Source organism: Petromyzon marinus, chromosome 10 (genome assembly GCF_048934315.1).
Source record: "Petromyzon marinus isolate PM22_M1 ecotype Great Lakes invasive population chromosome 10, UKy_Petmar_22M1.pri1.0, whole genome shotgun sequence".
NCBI classification, from domain to species: Eukaryota; Metazoa; Chordata; class Hyperoartia; order Petromyzontiformes; family Petromyzontidae; genus Petromyzon; species Petromyzon marinus.
The window spans coordinates 4,357,225-4,383,572 of record NC_133676.1 but is presented as its reverse complement, the minus strand read 5'-3'; the positions used below and the strand labels follow the sequence as shown (position 1 = coordinate 4,383,572).

The window sequence follows — 26,348 nt, the reverse complement described above, 5'->3', positions numbered from 1 at the left end:
AAAAGACTGGAGCCTTGGGGGCGCCTGCGCAAGTCTCTCACGTTTAGAGGGAAAACCCCTGGTGGTGAACCAGTTGGTTGCATCCACCTTGTGGCACCGCTTCTTTTTCCTCACTCCACCCGCATGCCTGAAAGCCAAACTTCAGAGACTGATAGCTGCCTTCTTCTGGTAACATAGGAAGCACCGGGTGGCCGCTGGAATCTTGGCCTTGTCACTGCGGGAGGGCGGGCAAGGTCTGGTGTGTGTACGGAGCCAACTCTCTACCTTTCGCCTACAAGCCGTACAGAGGTCTCTCTACACGGCCCCATCACCCATGTGGTGTTCCACAGGATCTTTTTTCTAAATAGCTTCGGGGGCCTTCAGTGCATCAAGCAGCCCTTCTTTATGAACATTACAGGTATTCCACTCACTCAGATTCCCCACTTCTACAGGAGTGTCTTACATACCTAGGGTTTCCTTGTCACTGCCCGACTGAATAAACCCCGGTCAGCATTAGAATTCGCTCACGAGCCGCTGTTACGGAACCCCAACATGGTACTACCCTCTCTTGCGGGCCCTGCCATGGAGAAACGCGTGGTAGACGCGCGTCTCACGAGGGTGGGCGATTTGGTGAAACCAGGCACGGAGGGGCAGTGGCTTCTCCCGACCGAGATAGCTGCAATGGCCGGAATGCACTCAGTGAGACTCGCCGCAAAACTTGTGGATGAAGTTCGAAGATCTTCTCAGCAGTGGGGAGCGCGCCTGCTGTGAGTGCTGGTGAGGAGTCAACTAGCAGTGGCCCAGTGCCACCAACACTGAATGTGGTCCAGGCAAGGAAGCACTCTCAACTCTCTTTCTCCACAGGAGTGGGGAGCGTGCCTGCTGTCAGTGCTGGTGACGAGTCAGCTAGCGGTGGCCCAGTGCCACCAACACTGAATGTGGTCCCGGCAAGGAAGCACTCTCAACTCTCTTCTTCACAGCAGCACTGGGGGCACACCTCAGGGAATGATCAGGAGGGGTGCTTCTCAGATGTAGACCGGAAGAAGCTGTACGTCCAAATGGTCAAATTCCACCATCAACAAATAATAACGTCACGCAAAGGCTACGCTTGGAGGGAGACGATGCCCTGCAGTGATCGCGTGAGGCCTCATTGGGAGCTGTTTCACTCCAATCCATCGTACAAGCGCCACGGTGATCTGAGCTGGAGCATTGCCCATGGGACTGTGACCACGAACACGTTTCTGAGACTGTTCAAAGAGACAAATCCTGAACGCGTATTCTGTGGTGAGCTCGAAACAGTGGCGCATCAATACTTACACTGCAAAAGCCTAGACTCACTCTATAAGCTGTTACGCAATATTCTACTGAAAGTCAATCTTCATTTCTCCCCCACAATTCTTATTTTTGGATATAGGGGGAACGAGGGTACCAAAGATATAGAGGGGTTGACGAACTTCACCATGAACAACGCCAAACTGGCTATCTATAGGGCCAGAAAATGCGCAATTGAAGGAATCGGCTTCCCCAGCCACTGCCGCATCTTCACGGCCCTGGTTTCTGCCAGAATTTGGCTGGAATTTCGGTACGCTCAGTTGACGGGGGGTGTCGCATCTTTCTTGACGCGTTGGACGACCGAGGGTGCTTTGTGTAATGTGACGAATGCTAGGCATCTGGTAATGGGCTTTTGAGGGTGAAATTTTCTTGTTCGGTGTCTTTGAACACAGTAGCACACAATGGAATTTATGTTACACGGGAAAACCGGTGTGATATCTTTGATTTTGAAAAGGGGCACAAAAACAAAAACGGCATGATGAACGAAGCATCAAGAAAAAAATGAAAAAAATCTAAAAAAAGGAGGGAGGGAGGGAGGGAGGGGGTGACAGATGCAAAGTTTCACAAGTTCACGCTTCAGCTCATGACGGACCCAGGCGCTCCAACCTCGCGTTGCGAATTCTAAAAAAAATAAAGGGGTGGTGGGGGGGGAAGTTTAATTTAATTCAACTTCAATTGGTCTCGGTAAGCGGTAAGGGTTTCCCTAAGGTCCACTCAGCCTAAAGTGAAATGCTCGGCGCGATTGGAGGGAGGTAGAGGGGGTAGTGGGGTGCGGTGCGGTGGGGGTCATTCAGGGGGATGGGTAGAGGAGGTAAGACGCGGGGCCGCCTGGCTCGGAGCCCGGATTCCAGCCCCCTCTCATCACCGCCCCCGCCCACCCCCTCCTAATCCCTCGGCCCCCACCCCCCCAGGGAAGCGCGTGCGGGGCCGGCGCCAACGTGCAAGGGCCTCGGCGCGTGGCCACGAGCGGGGCCCCGGTCGACTCGTGCATGAGCCCCGAGCGTTCGACATCGCGCACCCTCCATGGTCTCCATCGTCGATGCGTCGCACTGATCAAGCAGAGTCAGCGCTTTGGTACAACAACAACACCAACAAGAGCAACACCAACAACACCAACAACACCAGCAACACCAGCAACACCAACAACAACGTCGTGTTAATTCTGTTGCAAAAACATCTGTCGCCGGTCATTGGGTCCCCAGGTCTTGGGGTCCGAGACCCCGGTGGCACTAGGCCGGCCGTATCGCTGAACAGTCCAGCAGTCCAGCAATCCAGCAGCAGCAGCAGCAACAGGATCACCGTGGGCTGTGGGTAGTAGTCGGCATCGTTTGGGGCCCATCATACTGCCGCACTACTTAGCGAGCTGTCCGCAGGGAACCGCGTGTCACGGCGAGGGCGAGATGGAATGTGTGGGTAGGTGGGTAGGTGGGTAGGCGGGTAGGCGGGTAGGTGGGTAGGCAGGTTATTAAGTGGATGAGTAAGCGTGCAAATAAGTGCTGGCTGAGTCAGTGCATAATCGATTGAGTGAATGGTGTTGCGAGTGAACGAATGTACGCGTGAGCGGTGCGCGTGTACGTACGTACGTGGGTGGTGAGAGAGTGAGTGTGCATTATTGAGCGAGTGGCGTGTGGGTGACTCAGCGTTCGAGTCGGCGAGTGAGTCGGTGAGTCTCTCTAAATATCGATGAAGGGGTGAGTCAGGTGAGTGAGGGGCGAGTCAGCGAGCGACGCCTTCGACGCGGCTCCCCTCTGGCTCGGCTTCAAGGTGGACGCGCGCCTCCTGCGCCCTCCTTCGCCACTCGCGGCTCACGCGTTTTCGAGAATGAACCGCGAGAGTAGAAATTGAGAGGGAGAAGCCGAGGCCGTGTTTGTGTTCGTAGCGCAATGCGTATTCCCTTTGGCCGGGGGGGGAGGCAGTGTGGGGGGGGGGGGGGCATTTTAATAACGCCGGACATCGGCGGGCCTCCAAACAACGGGTGGCTGTTTCGCTTCGAGTGGAAAAGGAGGCGAGACGAAGCGACGGGAATTTGTGTCGAGCTGCAACTCTTCCACTTTCACCAGGACACGTGTTGGTCGAGGAAGTCGGGGTGGGAGGAAGACGGTGGGAGGGGGGGCGGGGGGGCTTGTCCCTTATTATTATGATGATGATTGCATATCCCGTGGCTTAGCAAGAGGGGTTGAAACATTTATACGAAGATTTATTATTTTTGAAAATCTAATTCATTCCCCTGGCATCTGTCTCTCGTGTTCCTTCCGTGTGTCCCCTCCGCCGGGCCCCCCTCTAACCTATCCTACATTCCCCGCCCGCCGCTCCAAATCGCCGCCACCACCACCAATAACAGCACTGACATCATCTACAACTTGAAGATGGAAAAAAGTCCACTTCCGTTTTTATCCTCCGCCTACGACGTTCATCCCTCAACTCTTTACCGCCGGCCAAAGTTCGCCCCTCCTGCATCATCCACTCCTCCTTTGTCATTCTCTCTATTGTTGGCGTTGTTGTTTACGGAGTTCCCCCAGTGCAGAGTATTGGAGATACCTATGGCATTTAGACGCTGTGTAAACTCACATCGAAATGATCGTTGGCGCAGAGCGCGATGAATAAACGTGACTTGGCGGTGTCGCTATAGCCCCGAAACCCAAACTATTTCCCACACCACGCGCTAGAAAACTGATGGCACCGATGTGAATATCTCGACCTCGTCGTTCGCGGCAACTCCACAATTCACCGCTTCCCATGACTCAACATTCCGATCGCTCACGCGCGCCGGCCGCTGAGATTTTAATATTTTTTTTGGAGGAAAACATTAATTTGCGAAAATTCTCGACGACACGGAGAGGGGGCGGCGATTATTTGGTTGTTGAGACGCACTGGGTTTGACAGCGTGGGTGGGGGGGTGGGAAGGAATGAGATGTCAGGGGAGGGGTACGGGAGGGAAGTATGGAAGGAAAACGGAGGGCGGGAAGGATATGGGAGGGGAGGGAGGAAAAGGAGAGAGGGGAGAGAGGGAGAGAAGCTTAGAGAGTCGAAAGGAAGGGACATGGGAGGGAGGGAAGGAGTGTAGGAGGGAAGGAGAGGGGATGGGAGGTATAGAAGGAGAGAGGATGGAAACAAGGAAACAGAGGGGAGGAGCGGAGAGGAATGAGGGGAGGCGAGCGAATGGAAAAGGGAGGTAATGGTCGAAGCTGGGAGGGGAGGTGGAGTGGGAGGAGGGCCGGGACTATGGAGGCAGAACCGCGCGAGGCATTTCCCTGAGCGGCCTTCAAAACGCGTCAGGGCTCACGCTTGGAGTTTCCGCCGCGCGGGGCGCGTGGGTTCACCACGTGGCCGGAGATCGGGGGGCGAACCAGTGGAGGAGCGAGAGCTCGCCTCTATACTGCTTCACCATCAACTCCTGAAGTGCCATCATCTACTGAATTAGCATCGTCGCGTTCCAATATTCGGAATCGTACAGCACTGCCATCACTCTCTTGCTACTTGATTACGAGATCGTGGCTCAGTAAACACCGCTCGTCAGATCCACGTCTTCACAGCACAATCGACACCGCCTGGGCGACTCTCCCTAGGTCGGTGTCGACGATAGAGGCATGGGACGTTGCCACGCGTGCATAAACAAACAAACGTACGACGCGAATCCGATTTTAGAACCCGTCGCTTGTGAAATCGGGGTGACACGTGCTTGGGGTGACACGTGTTTGGGGGTCACTCGTATTCAGGGTGACACGCGTTTGGGATGACACGACAGCACAACGCGTCCTCGCATTGACGCATCGATTTACGACACTCCGTGGGGTGGCGGGGCGGGGGTGTGGAATGCGATGTTATTATTTTTCACTCAGAGCGCAACTTCAGCGATATTTGCCAATAGCGAGTGACCCGAAGGGCGCATTCCCGATATACGAAACAGCTGTCCCACCACCACCACGACCACCACCACCACCACCACCACGACGACGACACGCACGCCCGCGCGCCCTCGAGCTCCGAGCGCCCACTAATACCGCCAACCCGCGAGCCGGGGAGCGGTCTGTGCCCTTCCCGGGTCCCCACAAACCACCACCACCGACTGGTGGTGGCAGTGATTTGTGAGCATGAGACTATGCGGCGATTGACCTCGGGGGGCCCGGCCACGTTCTCTCGGCCGCGTCAAATGTTAGATTGGGGCCAAGATACCCATCGCAACGAAGTGGGGCGAAGCGAAACGAGTTCCATTGTTCGCCTCGCTCTTGCCAACGGGAGCCATCGTCACGTTTTGGACAAACAGTCGCGAGTGAGTAGAGCGATTAGAGGTTTGCGCTTGCGAGTTAAATGCATGGGTGGACGAGTGTTGTCAATTCGTAGCTTGAGCGGATGAGGGAGCGAACGCGTGCGTGTATTAGGTGAGTGTTAGATTGGATGAATGAGTGCATGTGATGGCGAGTGAATGAATGAGTGGGTGGGTATGTGCTTAATTGGTGAGCGCAATGCATTACAAACCCAGCCACCCGAGTTCGATCAATAACAGTGGCGAATACCTAAACCGGTCACGGGCCTTCCCTACATTGACTCATTCTTCAAATAGTTCGTGGTATGGTGCGTATATATCAGAACTGGGGAGACAAAGGCGGCCGGACCTGGTCTTAGCCACTCAACCCTGCGTGTGCCGTTCCGGTCTTGCTAGGCGCTCGCTTACAGCACTTGGCCCCAACAGTCTGTTAAAGGCGACAAGGGAGGGGGTCTCTGTCTTGAAGTGTGTGAGTGGGTGATTCGTAGATGAACGCGTAAACAAACGTTGGCCTCTGTCATCGGCCCTGAACAATCCACGATCCTCATGGAGCAATAGACGGATTGAATACGAAACGGACAGCAACGCTCACAACACTGCCTCGCTTGTGAGACGCGGCTAAGCTGAACAAAAAAAAGAGAAACCCCGCCACGAACTATCGCCCTATAAATTCAATTCACTGCTCACTGCTGTGTGTGTGTGTGGGGGGGGGGTGTTTTTTGCGTGTGTGACACAACAAATACTATAGCCCCACTCACTTTTCGCCCAAACGACCCTTTGCTGTGGCGTGAGCACGCGCGCGCTCACGAGATGCCCATAACTCTTCGAGCCGGGTTTGGGATTTCTTATTACAAATAAAGTGGCCGCTTGAAGGGAGTCAGTGTTCAGAGCCCCTAGCGCCGGGTCACGCAAACACGGACCGCCCCCGCCGGGAGCGCGCCCGGCGCCCACAACGACTCCTCTGTGAGTCGGAGCCGCTCCGCCGCCGACCGCCAGCCCGGCTCGCACGCCCGCCCGCCCGCTCACAGAGACACGCGCACGGAACCCCACGGAGCTGTCCGGGGCTTGGCTCCGGAAAAAAAAAAGAAATTTGGCCCCCACCGACGGAGGGGTTGGAGGAGGGGGAGAGGGGCCTTGGGAAGGGCGGGCGGGGGCGGGGGGTGGGATCCGGGAGGTCGGCAGTTGGACGCTTCTGGAAAATATTTCATGAGAAATGAACTCCTGCTTACCCACGTTAAATGGATATAGTAGCGCGTGTACTTGTATACATAGCAAATACACATATCGCCCGTATAGCCTGAATACACTTTTGGGGTAAGTGCTCCGGTGGCTAGGAGATGTTAACTACCCCTGCCTGGTATACAGGAGGTCGTTCGGTTCGATCCCGACCCTGACGCCTGTTGTATTTTTTGAGTTTGGACTTTCTCCCTGTGGTCGCGTGAATGTTTCTCCGGCTCCTCCGGGATTTCCCTCCACATTTAGAAACGCGCGTTTCGAGCATCCAGCTGCTGTACATTTCCACATGATAAGCCACTTCGTTGAGCTGTCGTTTGTGGGCAGGTTGTTTCTGGAAAAGAGCTGCATAGGTAAGTGGGCCTTACCTGGTAAAATAAATAAAAGTAGTCAAAGTTAATATGAAGGCCCGCACGACACACACGTGGGTGGCCAGTACCACGCCCGACCGCCTCTGTCTCCAGAGTGGTGATGTTTACACACCGCACCAAGTACTAATTTAAAGCCGAGTTGAGCCATTCGCTTTTAGGAGAATAAAAACCCAAGTCTGGTTCAGATTTTGGGCCATAAGCGGAAATCTAATTCTGGTCGCCGGGTTCGTTGCGCAGCGCACAAACCACTGCACTATCGCTCTCCACTAGTTACACACACACCTAGTTACACACACACACACCTAGTTACACACACCTAGTTACACACACACACCTAGTTACACACACACCTAGTTACACACACACCTAGTTACACACACACCTAGTTACACACACACACCTAGTTACACACACACCTAGTTACACACACACACCTAGTTACACACACACCTAGTTACACACACACCTAGTTACACACACACACCTAGTTACACACAAACCTAGTTACACACACACACACACCTAGTTACACACAAACCTAGTTACACATACACCTAGGTTACACACACACCTAGTTACACACACACACACCTAGTTACACACACACACCTAGTTACACACAAACCTAGTTACACATACACCTAGTTACACACACACACCTAGTTACACACACACACACCTAGTTACACGCACACCTAGTTACACACACACCTAGTTACACACACACACACACCTAGTTACACACAAACCTAGTTACACACACACACCTAGTTACACACAAACCTAGTTACACACACACACCTAGTTACACACAAACCTAGTTACACATACACCTAGTTACACACACACCTAGTTACACACACACACCTAGTTACACACACACACCTAGTTACACACAAACCTAGTTACACACACACACCTAGTTACACACACACCTAGTTACACGCACACCTAGTTACACACACACACCTAGTTACACACACACACCGAGTTACACACACGCCTAGTTACACACACACACCTAGTTACACACAAACCTAGTTACACATACACCTAGTTACACACACACACACCTAGTTACACACACACCTAGTTACACACACACCTAGTTACACACAAACCTAGTTACACATACACCTAGTTACACGCACACCTAGTTACACACACCCCTATATTACATAACAACAACCGCCATTCGCCACTAAGTGGCGGTAACAGGCTATGTGCCACTTTGAGGCTCCGTGAAGTGTCGAAGGCTCGCTGGCAGGAGGTCACGGGACAGATCCAAGTGCTATGGGTTGACTGACTGAAATGATTGGCAGATGCACCACCTGTGCCCCCCTACTGTTCCAACTTGCTGTGTTTTATCCGCCCGGCGCACCCCTCATTGTTGTGAGCGTCGCTCCTCTGCCCGCCGCTGTTGTTGAAGGGCGACTGCCTCCAACTGCCGAGTAGCGTCCACGAGCCTCCTCCACAGAGGCCGATCTTGACACCGCTGGTACCAATCATCGGCAAGTCCACTCAGCTCCACGTCCTCCTGTACCACATCACTCCATCTCTTCTTTAGCCCATGCAGTGGCTGGGCATGGAGTGGCTGGGCATGCAGTGGCTGCGGGGTACATGTCCCAGCCAACGCAGCCTTGCTTGGCTGAGTAGCTCACTGATGGGAGTGTCCAAATATGTCAAGGATTTGTGAGCTCCTCGCACAATCCAGTCTGCACACAAATGCCAACCTCATTCACCAGGTCTCAGACTCTGGATCGCCTTCCAAATGCACCCCAGCCAGCTGCTCACAGGAGGTGAATACTTCTTCTAATATGTGAGGCACCGCAGCCCCAGCAGGGTAATTCCCACCTTGCCCGATGATGTTTTCTGGACTGAGGGACTTCCCCTCTCCCAAGACTTCGCAGAAACGCTCAGCAAATCTCAGCAACTGCACAGCTCTCCAAACATTCGAGCGAAGGCCGCGATAAGCCTTCGACGAGTTGGAAGTTGTTTTTGCCGGACACAAAAACAAAGATCCCCCGTATAGCCCTAACAGAATGTTGGAACAACTTCTGTTAGCGAGCACCTATGAAGATAGACACGGCACAGGAGGGGTGGGTGGTCAACACCACGCCCAGCCGCCTTTGTCTCCCCAGTGGCGATGTTTACGCACCGCACCATTTGAGGCTGAGTCAACCTGGGGTAGGGCCCAGGGACCAGTTCAGATAATCGTCACTGGTGTCGGCCGTGAGCGGGAATCGAACCCGGGTGGCCGGGTTCATAGAGCAGCACGCTGATCGCCACACTACCTCTCCCCATACACATACATTATGGTTACATACAAATGCATAGTTACATACACCTAGTCATATATATGGCCGATGGTCAAGATGAATGATGGGGGGGCGAGCCAGAGGACGGGAACTCCACCGCTGGGATTTGAAACCGGCTCATGTGCAGGAACTGGACGTATCGAAATGGCAACGACCTGGGGAATCTTTCATCCAACTGTGGATAGATCATGGCTGATGATGATGATGTGTCAAATCAGACGCGCGTGCCAGAATCAGCGCTGGTCGCACGCTCTCTCTCTCCCCATAGCCCCCTCCCTCCCTCTCCGCAGCTCTCACTTGGCCAAGGGGGAGCGCTCGGGATTAATGCTGGAAAATCCATTCATTACCATCTCCCACCCCCCCCGAAAAGCGTGATGGCTCCTGACTGGATAAACTTCAATGGAGTTTACTTGAATTTTTTTCAAACCACACACAAGTAGTCCATTTTCCTAACGGCTTGGGAACCAGAGGCGGCGGACAGAAGGGCGGCGGGGGGGGGGAGACACACGAACGGGGGTTTGCAACTCGCGTCTCCTGCAAGCGACCTCCACCTGAGATTGCCGAGTGACGGCGGTGAGACCGCGGCGGGGGGGGGGGATGACAGCGGTGGGGGTCGGGCAGCAGGGCACGTGACTCACTCGGCCATGTGGCGGTGCCTGATTAATTCGAGGCTCTAAATCTAATGAGAAGAATTGGTAATTATGTCCTCCCCCTGACCGCAGGAAAGCGACTGGCCGACAGGGGCTCGCATATCCGCTCTCCACCACCTGCGCATGAATGGAAACGACCCCGAAGCGAAAAGAGTGCAACGTTTCTAAATTTTAAAAAAATATTTAAAAACATTTTTGCCAAGTAAGGCCCACTACTGAGCGACCTGGCTATAACAAATGATAGCTCAACGACGTCGCTCATCAATTTGGAAATGTATAACGGCCAAATACTCTCAATTTGTAGGGGAAAACCCGGAGGACCCGGAGAAAAATCCACGGGACCGCTGGGGAGAGAGAGAGGCACCGCAAACTCCAAAACTATACAGCAGCAGGCGTCAGGGTCGGGATGGACCACAGAATAACGGACGGGCAAGCCAGAGGAGGGAAACTCCACCGGTCGCTGAGATTTGAAATTGGCTCATGTGCAGGGACTGGATGTATTGAGATGACAACGACCTGGGGAATCCTTCATCCAACAGTGGATAGATCATGGCTGGTGATGATAATGATGATGTGTCAAATTAAACGCGCGTGCCAGATGCAGCACAGGTCGCACGCTCTCTCTCTCTCTCGTTCCCTCTCTCTCTCCCCAAAAGCGGCTCCTCCCTCATCTCCACGCACCACATTGCCATGGCGGGGCCACGTATACCCACCGGACAACAACCACCGGTTGACTTCCACAACAAACGGTATTCAGTTTTGTTTTTCTGTACCAACCCCGGAGGAAGGAAGGGTTCGGGGCTGTGGCGGCTGTGAAGTTAAAATCGGTGAAGTCGAAGAGTGTTGTTCCACACGTGGTGGTTGGTGAATGATCGGCGAACGTCAGTGGCGAGTTGATATCTAAACCGGCACCCAGGCCACGCGAACCATCGTGAAGTATGGTCAAACAACCCACACGGCGTGGGGCGGGTGGAGGGTGGGGGCTTCATCCAGCAGTGGCCCGTCAAAGGTTTTCTAAATTATTTTTCAACATCGCCACTGTGCTGATAGAAAAAGACGAGACCCTTATCATTTAATTAAATCCAACTCCTCCTCCCCGTCTGGTGTCCTGACCCCACAGGGGCGAGGCGGCGGTGGGCACAGGCGACAAATCCGCCGCTCGCTCCTGCAGGGAACGATCAGAACCCCCGATCTGTGGATTAAATTGATTACCCGTAATGAGGCCCCCTTGACAGGCCCCACAGTGCAACGTGAATGCAGGCGCGGACCTCGACTCCTAGAGACCCCAGCTGAACAAACACCGACCCCACGCACCACTCCACGCACCGACCCCACGCACCGACTCCACGCACCCACTCCACGCACCCACTCCATGCACCACTCAACGCACCACTTCACACACCGGCTCCATGCACCACTCCACGCACCACTCCACGCACCACTCCACGCACCACCCCACGCACCACTCCACGCACCACCCCACGCACCACTCCACGCACCACTTCACGCACCACTCCATGCACCACTCCACGCACCACTTCACGCACCACTCCACGCACCACTCCACGCACCACTCCACGCACCGACCCCACGCACCACTCCACGCACCGACTCCACGCACCACTCCACGCACCACCCCACGCACCACTCCATGCACCACCCCACGCACCACTCCACGCACCACTCCATGCACCACCCCACGCACCACTCCACACACCGACTCCACGCACCGGCTCCATGCACCGACTCCACGCACCGGCTCCATGCACCGACTCCACGCATCGGCTCCATGCAGAGAATTGTGTGTGCCAGTGGGTGCGTGTGCTTGTGTAGTGACATAGAATCGGTCACGTCGCAGCATAGCGCTGTCTGCTGGCGGGGAAGGGGATCTGCAGCTCGCAGCAGCCCTGACTGACAGCAGGCCACGTGATAGACTTCGAGAGGGATCTAGGGGAAGGGTCACGGAAGGGACACGTCGAGAACCCGCTAGTAGGTTCCAGAAGGGGGCGTGGCCAGGGGCGGAGCCAGGCCGCGTTGGCAGTAGAGGAGGGGCCTCGGGAGGGGACCTCGTGGCTGTCGTGTGGAGTGGGGGGATCCCCGTCGTCGTCGTGCTGCTGGGGTCTTCACCGCCGTCTCCGTCTTCACCATCTCGGCGTCGCCAGTCAGGCAGTCTACCAGCTGTCCTGACTGGGAAGCGTAATTGCTAAGTGTTACTGTCAGGCCCTGTTAATAAACAGAGTGCCTCCTACTCTTAGCACAGTCACTACACAAGTGTAGTCACTACACTAGTGACTGTGTGTAGTGACTGTGCTTGTCACTGTATGGTGCCGGGGCTTGCGAAAGCCACGGCGGGTAATGTGTTGTCATTACGGTCAGCCCGGGTTACGGGATGCAGTACCGACCCTAGCGGGGCTTGGGTAAGCGCTGGTTAGCGCGGAGGCATCACGTACAGATTGTGGTGCGGGCTCCCGGTGAGGGAGCGAGAAGGGGCGTTAGCCAGCCAGGGTTACCTTGAAGCATGATACGCTGGTTGACCTGCTGACACGTGACCGGACGATATTGGAGGGGGGACACCGGTGGACGGGGGCCGCGGGGCGGTCACGTGGTCCAAAAGAGCTCTCGGGAACCTTCGAGAAGGAGCTCGAGAGACCTGGAAGGTGGGCGGGCCGGAGGGCGGAGCCAGCTCCAGCCCGGGGGCTTATGACGAGGGCCCCGTGATGAGCTCGGGGTCCTTCGTGTGGTGGTGTCAAGAAGACCCACGTCGGGGAGAAGAAGCCTCTAGCCACGCGGTCCGGGACCCAGCTCGTGGTCCAGACCGTAGCGTGGTTAGATGGGCATTCGAGACCCGAGTGTAGATTGTATTATGTTACATAGCGTTGTGTAAATAAATAGTGTTCCTCCTAAGATGACGTCTGCGACTCAGTTGGACTCACTACACTTGTATGTGTGTGGGTGTGTGAGCGAGCGCGTATGAGTGCATATGTGTGTGTGTGTGCGCGGGTGGATGTGCCTGCCCGTGTGTTTGTTTGGGGAGCGGTCGTGTAGCGGTTAGCGAGCTGCGCTGTGAAACCCGGGTGACCCCAGTTCGATTCCGGCTCACGGCGAACACCAGTGACGATTATCTGCACCAGGGCTGAGCCTCCCCTCGATCAACTCAGTCTCCAATTAGTACCTGGTGCGATGTACAAGCATCGCAACTAGGGAGACAAAGGCGGCCGGGCGTGGCGTTGGCCACCCACCCCCTCGCGTGCCGTGGTCGCCTTCATAGGTGCTCGCTAACAGCACTTGCCCCGACAGTCCGTTCAGGCTACACAGGGGATCTTTGGTTTTATTTTTGCGTGTGTTTGTGCTTACCTCCCTCAATCCGTCACCTCGCGAAAACCTGAGTCAGCGCGGCCCCTGTGTCAAACCCGCGCCGCGGAGACGCCGTGCGGTAGCCGTGCCGCCGCGCTGGGAGTTGCTTGGCACGGGCCGTGGGAAGGAAGGGAAGGGGCGCGCGTGCAATGGTTGCCACGTGCGCGCGCGCGCGCTCGCTCGCTCGCTCGCAAGCTCCCTCACTCACGGGAGGCGGCCTCGGCGAGACGCACCACGGACTCTCTCGGACGCTTCACGCATCGTGCACCGCTCACGACGTTGGTCGGCTACCTGTGTGGTCGTGCGACGCGCACGTGGGTTCTCCAACCCGGATGACAAAGATTCGAGGCACACATGCAGAGCGCACGGCCACGCTCTCGACCGAGCGTCGACGATCTCTCTTTCTCTGCTCCCGCGAAGTTACCGAAGCTTAGATTTTAGATGTTCAGCTCGATGACCAAACTCCGATGCTGACATAACTCGTCTTGTATCCAGACGATTTCGCCCAATGTAGTTCGTGCCCCCTAGATGTTGAACTACCAAGAAGACCACACCGCTGGACAGCAGGTAAGAGCGGATATTCACAACTTCGTCGAGATCAGTTCGAACCCCGTGACAGACACGACGTGTGGAGGCCTTCATCGAGCAGTGGATGAGCACTGGGTCGTGGATGACTTTGAGAGAGTGCGGTTTGCGCCACGCACGCGGCTCGCGTGTTTGTCCCTGGAGAGGAGGAGGACGAGGTTGGCATTGCGCTCTCTGGAGGTTGGCAGCGCGCGGGCTTAGCACTGAGAGCTCAGAGGTTTGTGTCAGTGGCGAGACGAATCCCTCCTCATCCTCCCTCCTCGCTCTCCGTCCTCCTCCACAGAGGAGTTCTCTAAGTGTGCGCGCGCGTGGGACGCGAGCCAGGTTGATGCACTGATGATGATGATGGTCATTATGATGACGAATGAGCGTCTGTGGTAGAGAGCGCAGCTTGTGGGGAGCGGTGGCCCGCTGCGCTACGAACCCGGCGAACCGAGTTTGAATCCCGCTCACGGTCACCAACACCACGAGTGACGATTATCTGAACCGGTCCTGGGCCTCCCCTGTGTCGACTCAGCCTCAAATAAGTACCTGGATCGGTGTGTAAAACATCGCCACTGGGGAGACAAAGGCGGCACGCTGCACCCCCTCGTGTGCCGTGCCGCCCTTCACAGGTGCTACTCGCGAACAACACTGGCCCCAACAGTCTGTTAAGGCTATGGGGGGGGGGGGGGGGTAGGGGGATCTTTGTCGTTGAGTTGTGCAGTACACTTATACAGCTATTGAGACTCATTGAAGTCTGCTGCTGCTGATGATGATGTAGCCGCTGCTGATGCGTGTGTGTGCTCGATGCTGATGCCGCAATTTCTCCTGTTGCTACTGCTGCTGATGATGATTGTGCTACTGTTGCATTCTGCCTATCCTCTCATCTCTCCACCGCCCTCTAGGAACACGAAGACCCCCCTCTTACCCCCCACCCCCCCGATAATCAAAGTTAGCGTCATCATACTCTTTGGTTCTATTCGGTAAAGTCACGTAGGTAAAAAATAAAACAACAAAAATCACGACGTTTCGGCCACAACACAAGCGGCCTTCATCAGGCTGTCTCGAGGACAGCGCTGGAGTGAAACACAGCCACGGTCAGACCGCGGACCTTTAAGCTGTATGCGAGGAAACAAGGTGCCTTGACAAAGGAATTAGCATAAAAATTAGCATTTGATTGGCCGACTTAGCATAGAGGTGGTGTACGTGCGGGTGGACTTGCCCTTTGGCGCGGGGGGGGGAGTTTACCTATTGATGGTGTGAAAAGGGATTTTTTGTTAAGAGCTGCGAAAGTTTGGGGTACCACTACTTGAAAAATATACTGTACCATTGAAAATTAGTTTAATGTTTAGTTCGATTTAGAACATCTTTCCAATGGTTGCTTAATTTGAAACCATCTTTTCGGTTGAAATTGTGTCTGTGTTTGTAGATCTGAATTGCCTCGTGAACAAATCTCTGATAAAAACCCGTGGGTTTGCAAAGAACCTTGGTATCGGAGAAAATTATATCGTGATCACCCACAGCGTTGTAACAGTGATCAGCCACGGCAGAAGAATTCGTTTTGCCGTGTTTCAAATTTGATTTGTGCTCGCGAATTCGGTCAGAGACATGTCGCTTTGTCTCTCCGATATAGCAATCACCGCAGGTACAACTCAATTTGTAAACCCCAGGGTACTGTAAGTCAGGAATGACATCCTTCACGGATGGGATCAGATCACGAATTTTGTGTACTGTATTGAACCGGACCTGGATCTTGTGTTTGTTTAGAATTTTGGAAATCTTTTTCGTAACGCCTGCTATATATGGAAGTGTGATGGTTTTGACCGGAGTATCAAGTGGTTGTTTCTATATGGAGGGAGAAACAGCTTGGCGGAAGGTACGGTCAGAGTATCCATTCCTTTTGAGGTCCAGGTGTACATGTTTTAATTCACTGGTCAGGTGGTGTTGGTCCGAAATGCAATGAGCCCTATGGTATAAAGTTTGATGAGAGAATTATTTTGGGCTGGGTGGTGGTGGGAATCAGGTTTCAAGTAGCAATCTGTGTGGGTGGGTTTCCTGTAGACAGAATGCCCCAATGAGCCATCAGGTCTTTTTCTCCACTTCCATGGTGAATTTGATGGCGGGATGTCTGGAATTGATGTGGTGTAGGAAAAGGTTCAGAGCTGGGAGGCCATGTGGCCAAATGACGAAAGTGTCATCCACATATCTCTTCCATCAGTAGAAGCGTTATCGTCATCAACAGCGCCATCATCAGGAGCAAAATCGGCAGCACCACAATGATAATCATGATCGACATTGTGGTTATACACTACACAAAGATAAAGATTCCCCCTGTGGGGCAAGTGCTGTTAGCGGGCACCTATGAAGGCCGGCATCACGCTCGGCCACCATTGTTTCCCCAGTGGCGACATTTACGCATCGCACCAGGTACTCATTTAAGGCTGAGTCTACCTTAGGGGAGGCCCATCACCGGTTCATGTAATCGTCAATGGTGTTGGGCTCGAGCGGGAATTGAACTCGGGTCGCCGGGTTCGTAGCGCAGCGTAGCGCTAACCGTTGCACTGCCAATACTGCACACCAAACTATACAACCACACAGCGATACAACGGACACACGCACACAACACGCCTCCTAGACACATCTGTGCCTCCGCGTAATTAAAACAACGACAACAAAAGCATGTTTTTACACATCCCATCAGCCGCACGTCCTTCTGGGAGTCCGTGACGATGCGCGACGCAAGGCGCAGAGAGGCAGGTGCCGTGGCGCAGGGCAGACGAGCGAGTTGGACACGTGCAGCATCATTCCCGTGACGCAGAGGACGCCGGCTGCGTCTGTGCCGACGTGTAGTGAACCGGTCAGCACGGGGAACTTGCGATGCAGAGGTCACGGGGGAGGGTGGGGGGGTCATCAATTCGTTCTTCCGGCTGCGGGAGTTGAAACAACGGCGCAGGTTTCTTTCATCCCCGCGTACCCCCTCCGCCGATCCCCATCCGCCGCCACCCGCGTAACTCCCAGACCTAGCATCGTAAATGCGTTCACCGCAGTTAGCGTACGATCGGCAGGTCGCGTATGGTGGGGTAAAGTGTGGGTACCCCCCACCACCAAGGACGCCACGGTGGTGAGATGTTAACTCCATCGCCTGGTATACATGAGGTTGTGGGTTCAACGCCGACCAAGCCGCCTGGATATTCGGAGTTTGCGTCTCTCCCCCGCTGGATATTGCGGTAGATATTGCTCCGGGTCCTCCAGGTTTTCCCTCCACATTGATAAACACGCGTTTAGAGTATTTGGCTGCTATAAATGTCCACATGGTTAGCCACTTCGTTGAGCTATCATTTGTGACGAGGTCGCTTCTGAAAAAAATGCTATACAGCTCAGTGGGCCGTACCTGCTAAAATATTAGTTTTTTCTTCTTCTTCTTGCAAGACGTCTGACCAGCGTGCCCAGGGGTAAAAACAAAAACACCCTCGAGAGGAGGAAGGAGGCTCTCTCGAGCTCCTGCGAGTGGAGATTCTTTTCCACCGACAGTGGCGTGGACGAGCGATTGCGCGGCCGCGCCTCTACGCTGTTGAACCTCGCGCACGCCGCCTCGCGCGCAACGCTCCCTGGCTGCGGGCGCACGGCCTGCGTGCCTCCCCGCGTCGCTGAGCGGATTTCCTCGCCTCTGTCGGGAGGAGGTTGGGTTACAGAGCGGCCCGGGATAGCGTTGGTACAATCACTCTGATTAAAACCAGACGGAATGGGAGCGGGGGGAGGGTGGAGAGGTGGGTTGGGGCGGGGGGGGGTGGCTCGCCCGGTGACGCGTTGGGATGAGGATTAATTCAAGTTACGTGACCTCATGCCTCCACATCCGCGAGAAGACGATCGCTACAACTACGACAACAAACAAAGGAGCGCATGCAACCATCCATGCATCAGGGCACCCGTGCATGCACTGCATTGTTTGTGAACACGGCGCAGCGTGTGCGTGTGGGGGGGTGGGTGGGTAGTGGAACGGTTAGCGCGCGTACCCGGCGACCAGAGTTCGATTCCCGCTCACGTCCAACACCAGTGGCGATTATCTGAATCGGCTCTGGGCCTCCCCGAAGTTGGCTCAGCTTCCAACCAGTGCCTGGGGAGACAAAGGCGGCCGAGCGTTGTGCTGGCCACCCACTCCCTCGTGTGCCGTGCCGGCCTTGATAGGTGCTGCTCGCTAACAACACTTGCCCCAACAGTCGAATAAGGCTATACGGGGGATCTGTGTCTTTTTGTGCGCGTGTGTGCGCGTGCGTGCGGGTGTGCGCGCGTGTGTGTGGGGGGGCGGTAGTACAATGGTTAGGGCGCTGAGCTACAAACCCGGCGACTTGATTTCGATTCCCGCTCACGGTCAACACCAATGACGATTATCTGAATCGATTCTGGGCCTCCCCTATGTCGACTCAGCCTCAAACGAGTGCCTGGGAAGACAAAGGCGGCCGCGCGTGGTGCTGGCCACTGACCCCCCCCCCCCTGCCTTTATAGCTGCTGCTAGCAAACAACGCTTGCCCAAACAATCTAGTAAGGCTATACGGGGGATTTGTGTCTTTGTGTGCGCGTGCGTGTGCACGCGCGCGTGTGCGAGCGCGTGTTAGTTTCGCTACGAACCATTAGCAAGATTATCATCTTGAACCCAACGGGGCCAAAAACAAATCGCCTTGGCGAATGGCCCCCATTGCTGGTGATGGCCACCGTGGGGGCCCCGTGTCCACTCACCAAACAAACCCCTCGGAAAATGACCATTCGTCCCGATGCCAAATATTCATTGTCGTCTGCGCGGTGACTGCGTAAAACGAGTTTGGTTATCGGGACCCCCCTCCCGCCTTCCGACACCAGCCCACGTCGTCATTCGGGTCGAGTCCTTGGGCCGAAAATTCGCTTCGCAAGAGGCTTTTTTTTCTCTCTTCCCCGCAGCCGTGATGTATCGCGCGCTCCCTGATTGGCCCATCTGCTGCGGGGCTCGGTCAGGAAGGAAATTCGCAGCAGCGGAAAAGTAATTACGGGAAACCGGAGCCGTCAGTTGCCGGGCGAGCGAGAAGTTTCGCGGAGCGCTTGCACCGAGATAACCTGGCGGACAGCGCGCGCACGCGCGCGCCCTGCCGCCGGAGGTTGTGGGGAGCCACGCGCAGGACTCGGGAGTCGAACCCATGTTGGGGGCGACACTGAGAGACATCGGGAAACGGAGGCCTATACCTCGGTAACCTTAGCCCTGGGCAGGTGCCTTTCCGCGCCTCCCCACCCACATGACCCCATCCTCCACCAAAGACAAAAATCCCCCGTATAACCTGAACAGACTGTTTGGGCCAAGTGATGTTGGCGAGCACCTATGACGGCCAGAACGGTAAATGAGGGGGTGGGTGGTCAACACCACGCCCGATCGCCTTTGTCTCTCTAGAGTGACGATATCTTTAAAAACCGCACCAGGCGCTCATTTGAGGCTGAGTCGACCTAGGGGAGGCCCAGTGCCGGTTCAGATAATGGCCACTGGTGTTGGCCGTGAGCGGGAATCGATCTCGGGTGGCCGGGTTCGTAGCGCTGCGCCCTGACCGCTACACTACCGCTCCCCACCCACATTACCCCATCCTCCACCACAACCACCACAACCTGCAACGTTGCGGGTTCTAAAATTGTAACTTGGAGCGGTGGCGCAATTATTGATCGCACTGCGCTATGACCATGGTGACCTGAGTTCGATTTCCGGCCACAGCTAAATATCAGTGGCGTTTTGGTATCTGAGCTGGTCGGTCCTGTTTTGGTCACCCATAAATCTCCTCCTGTCTCAACTCAACGTGGTGAAGTATGAGCAAGCGATCACATGACCGACACACGGCGTGGGGAGGCCTTCGTCCAGCAGTGGATTTGCAAAGGGCCGAGTGCAGCAATTGGAGACCCAAGTAATCGTTTGAAGTTCATCATCAGCAGCAGCCAGGATTCGTCACCAGCAATCGTGGAGACTATAAATTCGGCAGCTAAGACTGCTTGAATTATACTTGTACCCGAGGCGAATTATTGCTAATACCATCATTAAAATCATAACATTTCTCCAGGGAAGCCTCGGTGAATCACAAAACTCATTTTCAGGAGGGCCGGTTCTCTCTGCCAATTGCGTGAGCGGGGAAACTGGAGTCCTCCGAGGAGCACCCATCCAACTAGCATTTCCAAAACAATTATACAGGACCGGTCTACCAATCCATTTGATGATGTTGACGTCTCCTGGCCTGCGTGATCCACCAACCCCTTGCCTCTTCCAGAGTGCCGGATCAGAGGCGCGGCACGGGCTATGCCCCGAGCCGGCGGCCGCTGCCCAGCGTTGTAAGCGGCAGCTCGCTGGCGGGATTGTTCAGAGAGGAACCCACTGAGTGGGATTTTGGAGAAAGGTAGCTGCTTGCTACCGGCCGCTTGGGGATTTCAACCAAACCGGACTCATAATCCCGATCCCGTGCGCCACGGCACGGAACGGGAAACACAACAGAGGAGCTGGGAGCTCGTCATATAATGACCGCAATCACGACCACTGCTTAATTGTGGTGGCGGTGGTTGATGGTGGTGGTGGGAGGGCTTGGAGCGAGCGCGCGCTGCGCTAATTGCTTCTGCACGAGGGGCAGCGGGCGGCGGGGGGGGGGGGGGGCGTGGGGGGGGTGCGGGGGTGGGGAGCGCGGGACGTGGAATGTTTCTGCCTTATCCGTAATGACATGTAAAATTTGCTGTGCAGCTGGGAGTTATTAAATGTTAACAGAACGCTGAAACTACATTTGACACTGCTCAACTCGAGGCGCTCTACAAGCTGCGTTACGCAACGCTTCGGCGTTGGCCAACGGGCGGAGTGTTTCGCCCGCGCGATCAAATCGCGCGCGCCGCAAACGCGAAGACTCCCTCGCTGGGTCGAGTGTCCTAACGCAACCCGCGCGTTCGGATTTACAACGCCGCCTCGGTTCCTCGCGATGATCGCGTTGCTGCACACATCGAGGGGTCGGGTAGGAGGGAGAGGATATCGTGGGGGGGGTGGGGTACCGTTCCGCGCGTCCCGTTCGCCGCTTGCGCAACCCGGTCCCCGGAGCAAAATCGATCCCGCCCACAATGCACCGCGCGGGCGAGCGTGACGATCGATGTCAGCTGCAGGGGGGGGGGGGGTGCAGCGCGCGACGATCGGCCGGAGGATCGACATCAGACGGGAGCACGGGTTAAAGGTCACGGGTTAAAGGTCACGTGAGCGCGTGCGATGTCTTGGACGCTCATCTAACGAGTGTGCGCAGTAGGATCTATCCATCATCATCATTAGCAGCAGCAGTAGAAGACATTGGCTATCCGCTGCTGGATGACGGGTTCACACGACGCCATCGTCATCGCAAGCCGTGATTGTTTTTACTGCCGAATGGATGGTTGCCCGCCCGCTCCACCCCCCGCCCCGTGAGGGTTGTGGGGGTTTACTTGACCATACTTCACCACACCGGTCAGTGTGGGTTGGTAGAGGCGGGTCGCGTAGACGGTGGATGATAAATGCGGCCCACGCGCTGGAGCCTCTGCGCCATGCGGGCCGGCCGCATGGCGCGAGTCGCCAGTGGCCCGTTCATGGCCCCCGTGCACTGAAGTCAGCACTGGAATTGAAAACGCCTCCGCCTTCAGTCGAGGACTCCTCACGGAGACACACAAACGCGCGTTCTCACGCTGGCCATCCAACAAAGACGGCGGACGCTGCATCGCGTGCTTTCCGATGCGCTTCGGCGGCCGTCTGGAACGCTCTTCTTTCCGATGTAAGGAATCCACTGGAGCTACGCACTTCTATATCTACGTTGAAAACGAACTTTCCCAAAACAGCTGTTTGCGTATAGTATGTTGTCCCCCCCCCCACACACACACCTTCGTTTGGCTGCGTACGGCGCGAAAGAAGTTCAACATACACGTACGTACACCCAAGACTTCCTGAAATGTTTTAAAAAGTAGACGAAGTGATAACAGAGGAAGAGCAGCGGCCAAGGGGTCTCTCAGCCCAGACTTGAACCGCCCTCCCTCGACTCACATCCTCCGCACACAGGGCTGAGACTTGTGCCCCCTTTCATTCCGAAATGGGCACAATTCATTTGTCGCGTTCCACCCACGCTCCCGTAGCTCTCCCGACTCAGCTCTGATTGGTTTGGCCGCGGTTCCGCGCGTGCACATTGAGGTGGCCAGGGCTGACAGGGAGAGTCGCCCCCCCCACCCCTCTCCTCTATCCTCCCCCGCCTTCCTCCCCCACCACCTCGTCCCGAGTTCCCCCTCCCCCTGAGCCATGAGCCCCGTGTTGTTACAGCTGTGCTTGTGGGCAGGGGGACAGTCCGGTACTCGGTGAGAAGGGGCCCCTTTAACACCAGACATGAGGATATTTCACGCTAATCCCGTTATAGTATTAAGCCTCGTCGGATTCGTCAAGAACACTGCCCTAAAAAGACGCATGTTTATGTCTAGAATCGGCAACGTTTCGGACGTGGCCCTTCTTCATGGCGGCGAAATCATAATCGTAGTACAGAGACCCTTCAGCCGCGAACCGAGAAGAAGGCACCGGGCGTCAACTGTCAGCTGGGATATTAATTCGGTGGAGTCGGGAGCGGTGGCGGAGTGGTTCGCTACGAACCCGGCGCTGCTTGAGTTCAATTCCCGGCCGCGGCTGACATCAGTGGGCGAGCGATATCTGAACGGGTCTTGGAACTCATCACCGTTCAACAACCCGCTTTGACCATCATGAAGTAATGGGCAAACAGCCCCCCCCCCCCACCCCTCTCCCGCCTCCCCCCCCCCAATACGTGCCCGTCGCGGCGTGGAAAGGCGTTCATCCAGCAGTGGATTGACAAAGGCTGCACTGAATTATTATTATATGTTATGATTATTATTTGGAGACCAGGTCGGGTCTATTCAATGAACACATCGGGGCCGTGATTGCGACCGCGTGAGTGACGAACTTCACAGAGGCGCGATCTTGGTTGCTTGGGTCGCGCGCATCGAGGCCACGAGGAGGGAGAGAAGAGTAAGCCTGACGCAGGCTGCTGTGCCGCTATGCTGCTGTGATACTGGCAACAGCGCGGGTTGTTTATAAAGTCGCTTCAAAGAGGCGCGTCAGCATCAAAGAGGCGCGTTATTGGTGCTTGCGAACAAGAGAGAGAGAGAGAAAAAAACCGAAATAGCCATGACACTAAAAGTGTGATCTCAGACTGGCTATGCCGCCCTTCTACGCATAGCCGACACGGCACGGGTTGTTGTTGTTCTTCTTCTTGTTTTTCCATTAGCTTCAAAGAGGCGCGCCGTTGCTACTTTTGCGTCGCGCGGATCCAGGGGACACGAGGAGCAGCGCAGAGATCACACTGCGACACCGAGACTGAAGCAGGCTGCAACGCTACCGCGCTGCCTACAACGCTCGGGTGGAGCCGCGGAGCCGCGTAGGCGGCACGGCGCGGGTTGTTTGAAGTGTAAACACGACTCCGCTACCAGAGGAATGCGCAAGTCGCGCGCACCTGTGCCGCCGTCGTTAACCCTGCAGGGTAAACCTCCTCCTCCCTCTTCCTCCTTCCTCCTCCTCCCTTGCCCCCTCCTCCTCCTCCTCGCTCTTTTGGTCTCACATAGCGGGGGGGGGGGTGGTGTTTTTTTTCTGCTGCTTCCAGTTCGTGAAATTCCACAACTGCTTTTCCAGGAATAATATTTACATAAATAATTTCAGGAAAAAGGGTTGTGACTTTTTTATTTTTTGCGCGGACTGCGGTCAAACGCGCCACCCCCACACCCCCTCGCTAATCTGACACTTGCGCGGTGTTTTGTTGTTGTTGTTGTTGCATTTTTGTCACGTAGCCACGCAGCCTGTCCAACTACTTCGCGGTCGATAAAGCGAATCCCACTTTGCGGGAAGTCCTGCGGTTGCCATTCATATGGATGGATGCTCCCGTAAAATTTTGTAATAAACATAAATAATGTCCAGCTCTTGGCCAATCCACTGCCGGACGAAGGCCTCCCCACGCAACGTCGATCGTGCACGCGGGGTTGCTCGACCAGACTCATCCACGCTGGGTTAGTCCGTGTTGGTGAAGGCGGTAAGCGGTGCGGGAGGGAGCCTCGGGGGAAAGGGGGGGGGGGCGTGGGAGAATGACAGTGGGCAGGAAAATTCCAATATCACTCACGAGTCATGTTAACCGTGGTCAGGAGTCGAACTCAGTTTTTCCGGGGTCACATCGGAGTGCGCTCTCCATCCCACGCAGCGCCGCTCTTCCACGTGCAGTGGTCGCGTTTGGCAAAAAAAAATCACACATGGCCTAACAAATATCAACCATGACCACAACTCCAGTGTGTATCTCCGCCTATAAACACCAAGGTCGTTCAGTCAATCGGGCCTATTGGCTTTTCAAAACAATTTTATCCAGCAGCATTCGTTTGTGCAAGCGAACTTTGGACCGGTTTAGACCCCCCGGGGTCTCATTGGCAGAGTCAGGCTATCAAATTGGGTTCATTCTTGCCGACGCGCTCGTCGATTTAGTCATGACATTGGAGCAAATTATTTCAGGACGTCTGCAAAGCGAGAAAACATAAAACGGTCCTCCTCATCCCCCTGCTCCTCCTCCCCGATGGCATGATCAGGACTCGCGGCTCACTCCCACGGGCTCAATCTCAGAAATTCGCTCTCTTTTTCCCAATAAAGCAAGGACGGGACTCCAAATTGTCCGAAGAGATCGGTGTATTCGAATCTCGCAGGCAGTCTTTGCCAACTCGGAGATTTTGTCGATGGAGCTACTTTTTGGGTTTTTTTTTTCTTTCTCGAAACCAAAATAATTCGCCACAGCGACAAATACAGGGACTGCCTTGGGACGAGTACATCACGCGGATATAGGAACGGAAGAAAATAATCAGCAGTCCCCCCACCCCCGCCCGCCTGCCCGCCTCACTTCGAGTTTCTCGAGGGAGGTTCGTGAACAACCGACCCCAGCAGCTGCCATCTCACCGACAAACCCCCAAAGGCAGAGGAACAAAGCACTTCTTGAGCATGGACTTGAGCGGAGACAGGGAGTCGATAACCATGGACGACTGGGGGGCAAGGGAGTTCCCAGACTACAGGGGATGGGAAAGGAGCAAGCTCCCAAATGGGGGACTTCAATAAAAATAAATGAACCGTGGAGACGCCAGGGATTGAACCCTGTGATGGGTGCGCCCTACCACTGTGCTTACTACCACGTGTAGGATGCGCTCAGTAAAGCAGACTGAACTATACAGGCTGCTTCAAAAACGTTTAAACACTTGTGAGAATTTGCAACAAATACCACAAAAAATGTGCCGCCTCCGGGCTCTGGAGACCACCTGGAGAAGAAGATTCCAGGCGCGTGTGTTGACAACGGTGGCGAACGAGTGGAGACTCTTTGATTTTTTTATGCTATTAACGTACATTTGTTATCATGTTACGGTGTATTATCCGTTCTTTTTCCATGAAGAATTATAGTCCCATGTAAGTGTTAACATTTTTTTGAAGCGCCCTGTACAGACACACACGTCATCATCGTCGTCTCTCAGCGAGAGCAGACTCCAGCGTAAGATAGGTCACAAATTGCCATGAAAATGACCACACGGCAGCCTGCTAATGCCCAGATCAGTGCAGTTTATATTTGTTGTAGCCGTGATTGACAAAGCATTTTTTTTAAAGCCCGTTTATGGAAAACAGCGAGAGCGGCGTCGTTGGGTGCCAGCCGTAGAAACGATTCACAACGCGCGATTCACAACGCGCGATTCATAACGCGCGAACAGTTGTCCTCACGGCCGTCGAATCTCCTCCACCTCCAACCCTCCCTCCCCTCCCTCCCACCACCAAATAAAAAAAAAACCCGAGGTTCTTCTCTTGAACCGACTGGGCTCGCCAGCCTCGTTCATTGTGCCTGTGGAACGCAGTGTCTCGCGCGCCTCGTGACCGTTCATCGCCGTCGTCGTCGTCATCAGCGAGCTGACGTGAGGAATTGACTTCATATTTAAAGGTTCCGATCGATGTGAGGTTCCCACGCACTGCTATATACAGTGAGGGAAAAAAGTATTTGATCCCATGCTGATTTTTTTACGTTTGCCCACTGACAAGGAAATGATCAGTCTATAATGGTAAGTTTATTTGAACAGTGAGAGACAGAATATCAACAAAAAAATCCAGACAAACGCATGTCAAAAATGTCATAAATTGATTTGCATTTTAATGAGGGAAATAAGTATTTGACCCCTCTGCAAAACATGACTTAGTACTTGGTGGCAAAACCCTTGTTGGCAATCACAGAGG

The 26,348-nt window shown here is 54.9% G+C and overlaps 1 protein-coding gene across 1 annotated transcript in view; it reads left to right on the top strand.

The window, feature by feature from the left end:
• Positions 1-13,800: 13,800 nt before the first annotated feature.
• The window catches only part of LOC116941071 (anterior gradient protein 3-like), a 28,480-nt gene continuing 15,932 nt past the window's right edge, over positions 13,801-26,348 (top strand). Inside the window, exon 1 of the mRNA XM_076066064.1 lies at positions 13,801-14,068. The gene's annotated coding sequence lies outside the window, so the exon portion shown is untranslated. The remainder of the gene's footprint in view (positions 14,069-26,348) is intronic.